Source organism: Oreochromis aureus, linkage group 3, assembly GCF_013358895.1.
Source record: "Oreochromis aureus strain Israel breed Guangdong linkage group 3, ZZ_aureus, whole genome shotgun sequence".
Lineage (NCBI taxonomy): Eukaryota > Metazoa > Chordata > Actinopteri > Cichliformes > Cichlidae > Oreochromis > Oreochromis aureus.
Window position 1 is genome coordinate 122,190,958 of NC_052944.1, and position 16,805 is coordinate 122,207,762.

General features: G+C 42.3%; 1 pseudogene; it reads right to left on the reverse strand.

Annotated features, from left to right (window-relative positions):
- Positions 1-6,392: 6,392 nt before the first annotated feature.
- LOC120438005 overlaps positions 6,393-16,805 on the reverse strand; it is a 43,428-nt pseudogene continuing 33,015 nt past the window's right edge.

Below are 16,805 nucleotides of genomic sequence, written 5' to 3' on the forward strand. Positions count from 1 at the left end.
TGAAGCCATGCTGAAAATACTCAGCAATCTGTGCATTCATGACTGGACGTAATACTGGTAGCTTAGCTGTAGCATTTGTAGCTAAGGGCTTCAGCTTCCAGGTAACAAGGAAATGACATCATTCATGTAGTTTACTGATTGGCAGCGCTAACTTGAAATTTCGAGTTACCTTTCTCAAAATTTCGAGGTAATAAGTCAAAATTTTGAGTTAATAAGTCGTGTTGCATCGTCCCTGATGCTGTGTGTTTCCAAGTGTCTCCTCGTGTGCATTAGTTCAATTAGAGTTTCCCAGTTTAGTTTAGTTTTGTATACCTTTTCCCCTGCCAGCCAATAAATGGCTTTTTGAATTTATTCCTTGTTTCAGTGAGTTTGCGTTTGGGTCCATTCCTGCCTGCCATACAGCCGAAACATGACAGGATCTTGCTGATCACACAATATTCTCTCTACTTGTTATTGCCCTTAAAATGTTGAAGCCATGCTTTAACTTTGATTTATTGCATTCCAAAAGCTGCTTCAAAAGACTGACACATCCAGGATCATTCCAAATCATCAGCAGTTTGATCCACGTATGGATTGAAGTGTATTTGTGAAAATGTTGGACTGTTCCTTTATCAGTGTGTGTATGAGAGCCATGTAATGTCCATGTGTGCATGCTGACTGCTCTGACCCCTCCTCCTTTCAGGGTGGAGCCTGCTGGAGTCCGATGGTTGACACCAGGTCTGAGGAAGTGTAAGTGTGTTTTTAATGTGATTCATGAAAACAAAGCAGCACACATTCAACCATCTTCATCATGTCAGAAGTCATCATCAAAGTGTCAATCAATGAACAGATGATGGATCAATAACTGCAGCTGGATTGTGTTTGTTCTCTCCATCAGATTCCTGTCAACTCACAATCGACACAAACACAGTCCACAAAAACCTCCAACTGTCTGACAACAACAGGAAGGTGACACACGTGGAGGAGGTTCAGTCATATCCTGATCATCCAGACAGATTTGATGTTAAGCTTCAGCTGCTGTGTAGAAATGGTCTGACTGGTCGCTGTTACTGGGAGGTCGAGTGGAGAGGAGACATTTTTGTATCAGTGAGTTACAGAAGCATCAGAAGGAAAGGAGGCAGTGATGACTGTGCGTTTGGACGGAATGATCAGTCCTGGAGTCTGATCTGCTCTGATGATGGTCCTTGTTCTGTCTGGCACAATAACAGAGAAAAATCCATCGCTTCCTCCTCCTCCTCCTCCTCCTCCTCCTCCTCTGTGTCTAACAGAGCAGCAGTGTATGTGGACTGTCCTGCTGGCACTCTGTCCTTCTACAGAGTCTCCTCTGACACTCTGATCCACCTCCACACCTTCAACACCACATTCACTGAACCTCTTTACCCTGGGTTTCGAGTCTTGTATCCTGGTGACTCAGTGTCCCTGTGCTGAGTGTAAAGAGTGTCTCCTGTTAGAGAAACACTGACTGTTGAATAGATAGTTCAGTCTGTACATGTCTGTCTCTTTCACTCACAAACATGTTTTCAGATTCACGGATTCAATCAGTTGATGTTTGAAACTCTTCTCAATGATTCCTTGTAAACTTCCTGTTTCAGTCATAGAAACTAAAAATATTGTCTCAGTAGTTTTGAATGCAGTTCTAAGCAGAATCTAATTGTATTGAGGGATCATAATGCATGTGGCTGATCTAATAAACAGCAAAAGGCTTCAGTCCTCATGTGAAACTAGTCTTGTGTTTTTCCCATGTTGAACAAGAACATGGTGCAGGATGCTGGTAAAAGCTTGGTTATCAAACTCTTAGAAACATGTAAATATGTGTGTATAGCACTGCATATGTTGTGTACTCGCACTCTCAGACTAGAGGACTTGGAGCTGAGAACTGGGGAAAGAGCTTCACAGCTTCTCTCTGACAGGTTACAGACATTAAGTCTGAAAAGACAACAGGAAGAGGATCTCCAAAAGTTGAATCTGTTCATCTGGACGTAGCGTTTTGTGGGAGAAACGTTTCGTCACTCATCCAAGTGACTTCTTCAGTCTCAGCTGACTGCAGGTTTCCCCAAACCTTATAAACAGTACATTTGCATAATGACTGAAACCAGCCCACTGAAGGAACAATAGGCTGTGAGGTCAGTTCCTTAATCATAATTATGCAAATTCCCATGACCATTGATCAACAATCACTGACCAAAACCCACTGATCAAAGAACACTGATCAACGGCCATGAGTACCATTCACAGAGAGTTGGGGAATGGCTGCAATCACAGCATTGTAAGATGGTGAAAGATGTACCCTTAGGCCCCTCCTCGATTCAGAGATGGTCTTCCCCTCTTCACGTAAATGGCCTCCTTGACTCCGCGCTCAAACCAGCGTTCCTCCCTGTCCAGGATGTGTACAGCCTCATCGTTGAAAGAGTGTCCACTGGCCTGTAGGTGTAAATAGACTGCAGAGTCCTGGCCTGATGAGGTTGCTCTTCTGTGTTGTGCCATCTGCTTCGCTAGAGGTTGTTTGGTTTCCCCGATGTATAAATCCTGGCAATCCTCCTGCCACTTAACACCGTACACTATGTTACTCTGTTTGTGTCGGGGGACCCGATCCTTTGGGTGGACCAGTTTTTGGCGCAGCGTATTTTGGGGTTTAAAAGCCACAGAGACACGGTGTTTAGAAAAAATGCGTCTCAACTGTTCCGATACTCCTGACACATATGGGATCACTACAGGTTTTCGCCTGGGCAGCGGTTGTCCTTCTCTCCTGGATCGACTGGAGCTTTCTTTAGGTACCTTTCCCGCTTTGACAAAAGTCCAGCTGGGATAACCACATTTACTCAGGGCCTTCTTGATGTGATGTTCTTCTGCCTCCCTGGCCGCTGTGTCAGTGGGGATGGTGTTCGCTCTGTGTTGTAGCGTCCTGATGACACCCAGTTTGTGCTCCAGTGGATGATGAGAGTCAAACCTTAGATACTGATCCGTATGTGTAGGTTTACGGTACACGTCAGCCTTTAGATGTCCCCCATTACTGATGGAAATCTCACAGTCTAAGAAGGCTAACCTGCCACTTTTCATATCCTCCCTGGTGAATTTGATGTGTCGGTCCACCGAGTTAATGTGATCCGTGAAATGTAGTACGTCCTGAGATTTGATTTTCACCCAGGTGTCATCCACATATCTGAACCAATGGCTTGGTGGTGTTCCAGGGTAGGATAGCAAAGCCCTCTTTTCCACTTCTTCCATGTACAAATTGGCCACAATGGGTGAAACTGGGGAGCCCATGGCACACCCATGTTTCTGCCTGTAGAACTGACCCTTGTATGTGAAGTAGGTGGAATGAAGACACAGTTCAAACACACTTGGTCGATGCTGAGAGTGGTCCTGTTGCTGACGTTGGTGTCATCCTGTAATCTCTTACGGACTACCTCCAACGCTTCCGTGACTGGGATGCAAGTGAAGAGAGATGTAACGTCGTACGAGACCATGGTTTCATCTGCCTCCATAATGACATCTCTCACCTTCTCAACAAAATCCAGGGTGTTCTGGATGTGGTGTTCAGAGCTGCCCACCAGAGGGTTGAGGATCGAAGCCAGAAACTTAGAGATGTTATAGGTGACAGAGTTGATCATACAGACGATGCCTTAAAGGTGCACCCTGTTTATGTATTTTCGGTAAACCATACAGACTTAGTGTAGACTCCCCTGGGTATAGCCTGTGGTATGAGATCCGGTCAATAGCCTTGTCTTGATCTAACTGCTTCAGACAGTCTATCACCCTCTTCCTGTAGCCACTTCCTGGGTCTCGTTTCAGGGGCTCATAAGTATTTTCATCACTGAGTAGCGACAAAATCTTCTCATGATAGTCTGTCTGGTTTAGCAATACTGTGCACCTTCCCTTGTCTGCCGGAAGGATGATAATGTTGTTGTCATCACTAAGTGAAGTGAGTGCCTTCCTCTCCTCCATGGTGATGTTGGATGCTGGGGGCTTTGCATTGCTGAGACAGGCCGAAACTTTCGTCTGTAGTTGCTCTGCTTCCACTTCTGCAAAATTGTTGTTACGAATTGCTGTTTCTGTGGCTGCGATTAGTTCCACTAGCGGGATTTGTCTCGGTGTGACAGCAAAATTCAGTCCTTTAGCAAGGATGTTTTTCTCTGTTTGGGTGAGCTGTCTGTCAGACAAATTCTTCACCCACTTGTCCACATCCTCCGTGTCGCATCCTTGTCTCAGAAGAGTCACAGGGTTACTCAGAGCTCTCAAACTTACAGAAAACTGTTAGGAAGGAACAAAGTAACCAAGCTGTTTAAATACAACCCATTATGTTCAAACTGTGTGAGCTCGACCCCTCTCTGCTCTAGCAGCTCCTCGACAGTTTCATTGATGGTAAAGGTTGGAAAGACCAGCACATTTAGACTTTGATACTTTTAATTGGTAAAGTAAATCCGCTTTGGCATCTTTCTTGGCCTTCAGACAACAATTCTGATGACTAAAGATCCAAACGGGACAGGCAAAAAAAAACCAAACAAAAACTGAGCTTTAAAATGAATAGTGATGATTAAAACCGAGATAGGCCGACAGTGATCACTAGGGTTTTGATTATCGATTTATCGATTAAAATCGATTCTAGCTTGGATAATGTGATATTGATTAATTAAAACCTTGAATCAATTCTTTTTATTATAAATTTATTTAGCAGAAAACGCCAGACTCTCAGGTTAAACCTCACAACATTTCAACAACCACCAAACAGCTAAAACAGTAAATGAGAGCAGGTACACGGATTCTGCACAACGACGTAAACACAAAGCGTTTACAGATCATGGATCAGAATCAGTGAGATGTCGCCTTTCTCACCCGACGGCACGGACACGGAATCAGCTCGCTGATTCTGATGTTTCGGCGGGTCCGTGCTTTGCGTTTACGTCCTTTTTGTGCTGATTCTGAGCTGCAGGTTTGATCTCTCTCCAAACAACATTGACTGAACAGTGGTGTAGTCTATATTGATGTACATGCATGCACCACTAGGCGGCAGTACTTACCCACAAACAGGAAATGGGTGGCATGTGAACAGGACAAGAAAAACTGTATTAAAGATTATTGTTGCTCCACATTATCGCTAGAGCAGGAGTTTTATTCAAGAGCCCAACACAACATGAACCAGCAGCCAAAGAAGATCCAAACTACGCTTCACATAAACATCGTCATGAGTTCCCTCTGACTTTGCTGTTGTTGTTTACAGTGCTGGCAGCCGCTGTTTGTTTCCTTTTACTTACTTCCGAAAAGGAGTCTTTGATTTATTTAGATATTTATTGATGAATGCAAACAAACCCTGACACTGAACCATCGTCCAGCTTTCACAGAACAAACCTGATCACATGACCTGCTGACCCAAACAGTGAAAAGCTCCATGGCAACAACAACAAACAGCCTCACATATGTTAACAGAGGCTGTTAGAAGCACAGAGTCTTTACAGTCTTCCTCCTGTTTGTACACAGATCTCTGCACATCTTCATCACAGTTACTCACAGACGTACAGAGTGTGTGGATATCAAAGCTAAGTTTCCACCATGTTTGTAGTCTGTACTGGGACTCATGGAGCATCTCTCTATGAGCACTCAGTGCTTTAAACAGTGAGTCCCAGTTTAACCGGTGTCTTCAGTCTGAGGGTTTGAAGTTTCCATGTCTGTGTGATGTGTGGTGTGAAGGCTGCCATAATAAATAAATAGATTGTGATGAAGATGAATAACTGGAACAGTTTGCTGTGGTTTCTTCTGTTCCTGTCATAAGCACTTTGCTCTCCTTCCACATGTTTAAGGAGGAAGTGAAGAAGAGTGAGTGAGTCGTCTTCCTCTGTGGGCCCAACATCAGGAAGCAGCCACGTATTTTTAAAAGCCCAGCACACTGGTTAGAACTGCATTCAAAATTATTGAGCCAATATTTTCAGCTTCTATGGCTGAAACATTTTCAAATGATGAGCTTCCAACAATGAGTGAAACAGTAAGAGCATGTGGAGAGTTTGGAAACATCCCATTAAGAAAGAGAAATCAAACATTTGGATTCATTTTAATGAGCTCAGACTTGTTGACAATGCAGAGGAGCTGGTTGTGAACTGAGCTTCAGAGAAACACAACATACTGAGATTCACTGTGAAGCTTTGAGTGGAAAAAGACAGTAAAACAACATGTGGATCCTGGAATAATGGGAGCTTCCATCTTTAAAGGACTGAAAAGGAAGAAGTTTACAAGGAATCATTTAGAAGAGTTTCAAACATCAACTGATTGAGTGAAAGAGACAGACATGTACAGACTGAACTATCTGTTCAACAGTCAGAGTGTTTCTCTAACAGGAGACACTCTTTACACTCCACTCAGCACAGGGACACTGAGGCACCAGGAAACAAGAACATAAACCCAGGATAAAGAGTTTGAGTGAATGTGGTGTTGAAGGTGTGGAGGTGGATCAGAGTGTCAGAGGAGACTCTGTAGAAGGACAGAGTGCCAGCAGGACAGTCCACATACACTGCTGCTCTGTTAGAGACAGAGGAGGAGGAGGAGGAGGAGGAGGAGGAGATGAATGTTACTCTGTTATTGTGCCAGACAGACTGAGGACCATAATCATCACACTCCAGACTCCAGGACTGATCATTCCATCCAAACACACAGTCATCACTGTCTCCTTTCCTTCTGATGCTTCTGTAACTCACTGATATATAAACGTCTCCTCTCCACTCGACCTCCCAGTAACAGCGACCAGTCAGACCATTTCTACACAGCAGCTGATGATAAACATCAAATCTGTCTGGATGATCAGGATATGACTGAACCTCCTCCACTTGTGTCACCTTCCTGTTGTTGTCAGACAGTTGGAGCTTTGTGTTCACTGTGTTTGTGTCGATTGTGAGTTGACAGGAATCTGATGGAGAGAACAAACACAATCCAGCTGCAGTTATTGATCCATCATCTGTTCATTGATTGACACTTTGATGATGACTCCTGACATGATGAAGATGGTTGAATGTGTGCTGCTTTGTTTTCATGAATCCCATTAAAAACACACTTACACTTCCTCAGACCTGGTCTCAACCATCGGACTCCAGCAGGCTCCACCCTGAAAGGAGGAGGGGTCAGAGCAGCACAGTCAGCATGCACACATGGACATTACATGGCTCTCATACACATGAACATTCACAGTGTTCATCAAAGTGAAAGCCCGGGGGAATGAATTGTCTGTGGTGTCTGTTCTTTTGTTAACAACACTCTGTATCGTCTGCCTGAAGGAAGAAATGTGAACAGTTTATCTCCATGATGTGAAAGGTCTGTAGAGATGTGTTTGTCCCTCATTCTGGACCTTTACAGGTCCTGGATGGAGGAAAGACAGCACAGATGAGCCTCTCTAAAGACCTTATTGTCTGGCCCTGTCATGCCTCATGACTGAGGCCAAGCAGACAGTGATTGATGGAAACAGGACAGACTGGATGATGGTCATTTCTCCAGACTGCACAGGGTTATATCTTTGGATTAGCTCTGACACATTCATCAACACCATATCTCCAGTCATTGGACAAAATATCAGAGGATAAAAAAGGGAGACTTTTACTGGAAAAACCACAAACATGTTTAACCAATCAATTTGTACATTTAAAAAAATGATGCACAAGTTTTGCAAACAACAACTCTGCAACGATTTCCCTAAAAATGCAGCCGAGGCCTCAGGAGGTTTTTATAATAACCATTTCAAACTATTTACAGAACAATCAGGTGTTCTGCATCAAATAAGAAGCCACACAAATGATTTGTGCCACTGCAAAAAATAGTTTGTGTCCACTGATGGGTTTATATTTTATTATTGTCATTTGTATTAAGAAATATTTAACCATATATGCTTAGAGGTATATAATCGATGGTGTAGTGATAGGATGTGTGATCCTTAATAGTCTGCAAAGGCTCTGTGTGCATTCCAGAGTGTTCTGGCATTCACACCCACATCCTGGGAGCATGGGAGAGGGCATACCTTCTCTTATTGTTTTATGGTAGGATAAACGTATCTATGTCAGTTTAGTCTAAGTGCCTTTTGTTTAGATGAACTGCTGGACTTCCAGACCAGCAGGTTTAGTTAAGTCATTTATGGGGTCACACTCTGACCACACACACATACACACACTTACAAAACGCACAGGCAAGGTACTCTTTGTGTGTATGTAGACGTCATATATTAATGAACCTATGTATATTCATGTAACCTCAATAAAAGAGCAGTGTGATGGAGGAGCGGACGAGAGCAACTGGGGTCAAGCGAAGGGAAGGCGTTTGTCCAGTTCTCTCCCATGCATGAGAAACATAAAGAACTTCGCCTACTCGTGTCTTGCTTTGCTGTGTAATTACATTGTCTTCAACGTTCCAGTGAATAGGTTTAAGCTACAAACCTATCATCCACTATAAGACAGAGGAGAACAGCACAGGGATAAACCTGCAGGTCTAACAGCAGGAGGTGGATCACTTTTCCATGTGGAGAATGCGTTTACATTGCATCTGCCTTTGGTGGATTTAAGTCAGCAACTGTGACGTTCACTAGTACAACTGACACACAACACAACAATGACAACACTACACACTAATTACACACCAACTAAACACTAACTACAGCCTCCAAACACGCTGAACATCACAAATCTCTCACGTAAGTCTCGCTCATAATTACATGGCTCTCATACTGTTAGACACTGAGCTCAAAGCATGGCTCCACTGTTTTGGTTACATGAATATGTATAGGTTCATTAACATATCCCATCTTACATAGGCATGCATGTGAACAAAGAGTACCAGTCTGTGCATAGTGTGTGTGTGTGTGTGTGTGTGTGTGTGTGTGTGTGTGTGTGTTAGATATGTGACCCTGTGAAAACTCCCCAAGCTGGTGCTAGGGGCGCAGTGGTCCACCTAAACAAAGGGCTCTTATACTTACACAGATACAGAGTAGGCGTCCTCTTATAGTAAACTACTTGGATTATTTTTGTTAAAAGGTCAGAGAGATGAGATGGAGCTAATCCGTTCAGACATTTAAAGACAATCAACAAAATCTAGAAGTCGATTCTATGACGTACTGGTAACAGTACGAACAGTACGAAAATATTCCTGCATGTGTGATTGTTCATGTCTCATCTGCAGGAAACAAACAGGAAGTGAGTGAAGGACACAGGAAATGTTTCCAGCTCTTCCTCCTCTATCAGATCTTCTCTCCATACCTGAGAGTGTCCAGTCTCCAGCCTGGATCCTTCAGTCCAGCCAACAGCAGCTTCATTCCTGAGTCTCCTGGATGATTGTAGCTCAGGTCCAGCTCTCTCAGATGGGAGGGGTTGGAGCTCAGAGCTGAGGCCAGAGAAGTACAGCCTTCCTCTGTGATCAGACAGCCTGACAGACTGCAGACACACAAAACAACAATCCATCTTTTAACGATCACTTTCTCTTTGTCACAATAACATATATCCATTTACATCCATTCAATGTAACTTTATTTATAAGTGACAATTGCCAACAGACAACAGTCATCTGAAGCTGGTTAACAGTGTAAGGTAACAGCCTCCAATATTAGAGAGAAAGCCCCAACCATCAGACAATCCACTGTGAGCAGCACTTGGTGATGGTGGGAAGGAAGAACTCCCTTTGACACAAAGATCCTCCCAGTGAAAACAGGCTCCAGGAGGAGCATCTACCATGACTGGTTGCAGGGTGAGGGGAAAGAGAAGAGATGAGCTTAGAGAGACAAGAACAAAACACAAACTAAGGAGAGAGGACAAAAGTTAAGGACATGCAGTAGTGACATATAAAAGCATCAGGAGTGAAAAGAGGGGAGTGGAGAAGAAAGCAGAGCATCATGGGAAGTCCACCAACAGCCTGAGCCTATAGCAGCATAACTAAGGGATGGTTCAGGGTCACCTGATCCAGCTCGAACTATAAGCTTTATCAAAAAGGAAAGTTTGAAGCTGATCTTCAAAGTAGAGACAGTGTCTGTCTCCTGAACTCAAACTGGGAGCTGCTTCCACACCAAGTCCAACATAGTCAGGCTGAGTCATTAGATTGGTGTAAAGTAAAGTCAGAAAGTCATTATTTGTGTCACATTTTAGTGGAAATGTAGAAAAACTATCCAAAAGTTATTTCTAAATCTGATATTAAACAGTTTGAATGGTGAAAAAAAACAGAAAGAGTCAATAAAAGCCTCTTTAGAGGGTCACCAGTTTAAAACTCAGACATTTAAACTGGTGATTCTCCTTCTCTGCTCCATTTCCTCTCTAGACTTCCTGTTCCTAGGAGGGATTTGATTGGCTGAACGTCCTTTCAGCCTTTGTTTAGTTCTTTGGGTGCTAATTAAAGAGGAAAACACACAAGTCATGTGACGTGACATAAGGAGCGCTCTGATTGGTTGGGATTCACAAACTATGGTGCTGTTTGCAAGCTTAGCTTTGCAGTGCCAAGAATATCTCTTAAATAGGGATGAGATGCTCCACACTGACGTTTCCACACTTTGGAGTTTCTGAAGTGCAGATGTTTGGAAACGCTGCTCCAACACGTGGTTCAAACACTCAGATCACGTGACCTCAGCTGCCACAGGTGCCATACCTGCTGTTTCCAGGAATTGCCAGGCTCAGGAATTCCCATTTTTGATTGGCTGGTCTTTTGGACTGGGCATTGTAATGACTGAATGATGCTTTTATAGCACTGCTTCAGTTTATTCCACACACATTCAGTCCTATCAGCAGAGAGAGAGCCACACACTGTCTGTAACATGATTAGAAGATCTCAGTAAAAACACCACCTCTGCTTCAAGGACTAAATCAAACAGGCACCAGTTTGCAGCTCTGTCTGCGCTCTACTATTTTAAACTTTCAACAGAAAATAGGATTTATTGTAGAAATACAGAAAATATTGATCCTATAAAAAGGAAAGCTAGAAAAACACATTGATTGATTCCAGGCTCTATTTTCCTTTTTGATTTTCACTGACGCTTCTATTGTGAGTCTGTCAAATCCAACAGGACTTGTGCAGTCGACTTTTGTTGTGATTTGGTGCTATATAAATAAAATTGAATTGAATTGAATTGAAGGACGACTTAAAGATGTGCGTGAAATGGAGGCTTCTGATTGGTCAGAATGAGCCTGTGAAAATGGGACAAACTTTCTATAAGGAAAGAAAACACATTTAGTCTTTTCATGGAAATCTATCTTTTTAAAAGTGATTCCAAATCAAAGCTAACGCCATGCCAGCTTGTAGCTTTGATTGACAGTGTGTAGAACAAGCCTGATGACACAAACTCCCAGAAAACCTAGTAAGCTATAGTACTTTTTCCTTTGGGAAGGTACCATCTGTGCAGTCTGCAATTCTGTTGAAGAAAGATTTTGAATCTATATAAATATTGTAGAAAAATAATTGATTTCTGTGCATTTCTTTTACATGTGCATTAAATTAAAGTTGATTATGTCGATTAAGGATCATGAGGTGCGGGGTGGTTCCATAATATTTTTGCTGGGAGTTGACAACCCTATTAGTTAGGTTGTTTAATATTTCTGCTAAGTACTCTTTAAAATACCAGAATAGGGAGGATGGTGTAGGTTTAAATTTCTTAGATTGATCAGTATTGCTGAACTATAAAATGCAGTGTATTTTTTGCATACAGATATAACAGAATAGCTTCAGTCTCTTGTTTTTTAAAACTTGAGTGTGAACTTATACAAAATGCAGCAAGATATTTATCAAAAACAGTTTTATTGATTGCAAAGTACGCTATATCGGATTCATATCGGTATCGGCAGATATCCAAATTTATGATTTCAGAATCGGTATCGGACATTAAAAAGTGGTATCGTGTCATCTCTACTAAGGACTACATGTAGTGATGCTGCTGTTAGCCACATTAGCATGTTAGCTCCAACAGGTGGTCAGTGTGAGAGCAGAAGATGATATCAGTGACATCCAAACAAGGAAGGAAGAGACCGTTAAAGGCAGCGAGCTGTGACTGCTGTGAACAGTGTTCTCACTCTATTTTCTTGCTGTGTCAACATACATGAGGCTGTTTCAGCTGCTTAGTTATTCAGTGCAACACACCACAAACACCTTTATACAACTAAATATACTGAGAGCACACTGCTGTGGTTGCTGTGGTAACCATCCATATATCCAGCTGTTTGGGGCCGAGTCTGCTTCCTCATCCTTGGGAAAAAACCCTCAAAGTTTGATGTGTTTTTGACTTGAAGCTTTTTGGGATTTGGTTTGATTTGTTGTTCTACACACTGTCAAACAAAGCTAGAAGCCACTGTGGGACAGTGGGGGACTCAAACCCAGGGCCCAACTTTGTCACGTAGTCACTTCTAAATGTTAATGTTTGGTTTATTTCAGTGTTTTATTTGTTCCTGAGTAAATCGGTTTGGTTGTGATTAAAGTTAAGCTTCATAACTTATTAATCACAGTTAAATTAAGAGGGGACGGCAGTAAAAACTCTGGACCTGTAACATCATCAAGTACGCTGGTTCTTCTGGTTCGCGTTCTCGGCAAGTCCGTACTCCCGTGTGGTCTCGGCAAGTCCGGTCTCACAGAGAACGCGAGTACGGACTCGCGTACTTAGGATTGAGAAAGGGCCCAAATTTCACCACACTCCGACTAAAATTCACTGGAAGCGCCACAAAAGAAGACCACAAAAACACACAGCGGCGCAAATGCGCTAAGACACAAACTGCCTTACCGTCCCGATTTCCTCCGTTATTTTTGCCGATAGCATCATGATTAACAGCAGCTACCACGGCTAACTAGCTGCATCAGAGACACATGTGGGGTGGCAGTAGCTCAGGTGGTAGAGTGGGTCATCTACTGATTGGAAGGTTGGTGGTTCAATTCCTGGCTGGTGGTTCGATTCCTGGCTTCTCCTAGTCTGCATGCCAAAATATCCTTGGGCAAGATACTAACCAGTATCTTGCCCAAGATACTGGGCAAGATACTGCATGTGCAAATGGGTGAATGTACAAGTTGTGTACATTCAGCGCTTTGAGTGCTCAGAAGAGTAGAAAAGCGCTATATAAGAACCAGTCCATTACCATTACATCCGTCAATGACCGCCATTATAGGCCTAGCTACGGACACGTGACTGGACAGATGCCACATGCAGTAAATTTGGGCCCACGTGATTTGGCCTTGCAACTTCTGATTGGTTGAAGTAACGTAAATATAGCATTGTTACTGTGATCCTATTGGATCAAATGATTAAAAAGAGTCATTAATCGTTGTATTTGCGAGAACGCAAAGTTCTAAAACAGGAAGTAGTTCGTGGGAACTACGTAATAGTATATAGCACTTCAGAAGACCTCCACATCTCCTCTTATTAGAGGGCTGCCTTATTATTAATTTGCTAATTCTGTCAGTTGATAAAAAAACAATGCTTGATCTCACCTGAGAGTTTCCAGTGTACAGTGTGGACTCTTCATTCCTTCAGCCAACAGCTTCACACCTGAATCCTTCAGGTTAATGTTACTCAGGTCCAGCTGTCTCAGATTATAGGACTGAGAGCTGAGACCTGAGGACAGAGCTTCACAGCTTCTCTCTGACAGGTGACAATGATTCAGTCTGAAAAATAACAGATAAACCATTTAAAAAAAGACACTTATGTTGAAGCGTAATGAGATACTATTATTTTTAGCAATATTTAATCTTGTTTTTGTCAGGAAACTAAGCACTGATGCAGAGCAACACGTGGAGAGAATCAGAGGAGAAGAAGTGAAGAGAGAACAGCAGTAAAAGCACACTGAATTGTGCAGAAATATTTCAGAAATGTGGACAATTTCTGCTGCGATGTATTCCGTATTGAACAAAGTGAGCACTGATGACTTACTTAATAGATTTATAGATTTTTCAGACGTCAGCAGTCATTACTTCTTTGGTTTAGTTTTGATATTTTATTTTAGTTGTTCCCACCTGATCTGTGTTAACTAGAATAAACATTTAAAAAGTAAAGGTATGATCACATATGTACTTACAGAGCTTTGTTTGAGGTTTTGACCACTGGCAGCAGCCTCAGAAGAGCCTTTTTAAAGGCTCATGTTCTCACTTAGATCATCTATTTCTACTTACATTTCTTCCTGGGAAAAATGGAGATTACTTTGAAAACAGGAACTGTTTTCCCCAATAAGCAGCCCTGGATTGTTAAATTACTCAAACATGTTCTCAGGCAGAAGAAACTGTCTTGTTATGAGGGATAGAAGAAAAAGATTGAAGCACATAACTTGTTCAAAGAGAGATAAAGCAGCTAAAATCAGGTCTAAAGTTAAGCAGAGGATGAGCTGAATAAAGGACACTCAAGGCTAGCTTGGAAAGGAATGATGGTGGGGATGCAGAACAAGGACCAAAGATGAATGCGATGCTGAATCAGCAGAAGAGTTGGACTCATTTGATTCCAGATTTGATATCATTGATTTTAATGTAGAGCTTTGTGATTTTAGGAAAGGGCTGGTAGCTCTGAGAGTCACACTGATGAGGTGTCTGTGAAGGTTCTCAGTCATCTAAAGAGCTTTAAAAAGGCATCAAGTTTCTTGAAGACGTTTCACCTCTCATCCGAGAAGCTTCTTTATTTCTAGGGTCAAATGGTGGAGAGTCCCAGATTTAAGCCCTGTGGGAGAGTCCGCCAAGGGGGTCATGAACCCCCTGTTGATCCTCTACCTAATCACACGAGCCAAGGTGTGAAAATGGGTGTAGGTCACAATGAGCCAAGGTTTTGGGTGAGCTCATTGTGAAACCCAGCCCCACCCTATCATGTGATTTCTTGAGGTTAGGCTGTGTACAAACAGACTTCAGCCATATGAGAGTGAGTGTGAATGAATAAGAGCACACACAGGACACTCTAATTCAATTCAATTTCTTTATTGTCCCACAAGAGGAAATTAGTTTAGCAGCAGGATAAAAATAAACAGAACAATACTATAAAAATAATAATAACAATAATAATGATAGAAAGTTTAAGGACAATTATTTGCCATTAAGGAGACAAGACGCAGTAGGGATAAAAGAGACCTGGAGTCTTTTAGTCCTCCTCGGAGGTACTCTAAAACGGCGGCCGGAAGGCAACAACTCAAACTCACTGTGAAGTGGATGGTTCACACAATTAATAATAGAATGAGCCTTTCTAAGCACATTTCTATTGTAAATGGCCAAAAGTCCATCTTGCCAGCGCCCTGAAATTTTGCTAGCAGTTTTTACCAGAAGTCCCAACCGATTCTTATTCTTCACCGTCAGGTTACCAAACCACGCAGCGATACAAAAAGACATCACAGATTCGATAAAACTTCTATAAAACAAGGACAACGTCTCAGATGAGACATTAAAAGATCTCATTTTCCTTAAAAAGAACAATCTTTGTTGAACTTTTTTAGTAGTGGCATCAGCATGAGATTCAAAACACAGTTTATGGTCGAGTACCACACCAAGATATTTATAACTCTCAACTATCTCAATATCGGCGGTTTTAATGATAGTAGGTGATGAGCTATAAGAGGATTTCCTAAAGTCAATAATCATGTCTTTAGTTTTTGACACATTAAGTGAAAGGAAGGACTCATCACACCAATTCACAAAATCATCTACAACCTGTCCATGGCCTGACTCATCCCCCACTAGAAGACTGACGATTACTGTATCGTCAGCAAACTTCAGGATGTGTCTGTTCATGAAATTGCTGCGACACTCATTTGTGTACAGAATGAACAGAAGGGGAGAGAGGCAACAACCCTGGGGTGATCCAATAGAGGAGGAGAGCACATCAGAAAATACATGATTCACCCTCACACATTGTGACCTAATGGTCAGAAAGTCTATCACCCAGCCGACCAGACTACTATCAAGCTTAAAATGATTGTAAAGCCTGTCAGCGAGTAAGAAGGGTTGAATTGTATTAAATGCAGATGAAAAGTCAGCAAATAATAATCTTGCATGGGTGTGGGGGGCCTCAAGATGCTTATACAAGAGATGCAGGAGTGTGACAACAGCGTCCTCCACACCTCTCCCTGCTCTATAGGCAAACTGGAAGGGGTCAAGATGGTGTTCAACCTGTATTAAAATCTCCTTCTTAATTATCTTCTCAAATATCTTCATCAATAAAGAAGTCAGAGCCACAGGCCTAAAATCATTCAGTGCCTTAGGAGAACTGCCCTTAGCAACAGGAACAATAATAGCATGTTTCCAAATCTTAGGTACTGTCTGTAGCTCTAAAGAAAGTGAGAAGATATAGTGAAAAATCCCACTCAGCTGATCAGCGCAAGTTCTCAGTACCTGTCCACAGATGTTGTCAGGTCCAGGACTCTTGCTTTTGGTGTGTCTAAAAAGATTAGCTACCCCCTCTCATCAATACAAATTGATGGGGGAGTGATAGTCTTTTCCCTCAGTGTGCTGGTCTGCCTAGAACAGTCATAGTTCTCAAAACGAAGGTAAAAACTGTTAAGACTGTCTGCCAGATGTTTGTCAGAGGTAAACCCCTCTAAGGTAATGCTACTTTTACCTTTTGTGTGTAGCCCTGCCATTGTTTTCATACCAAGCCAAGCTCTTTTGAGGTTGTTACTGCTGAGTTCTGCCTCAATCTTATTTCTGTACCTCATCTTGGCGATCTTTATTGCAGCCCTCACCTCCTTCCTCAATACTCACAGTGGGAATGTCTCCCTCATTAAAAGCAATTTTCCTTTTAAGAATCAGATCCTTAATATCTTTAGAGAGCCACGGTTTGTTATTAGGGAAAATCTTAGATTCTCTGACTGGAACCACAGAGTCTTTGCAAAAAGAGATGTAGCTACACACCACATCAGTGA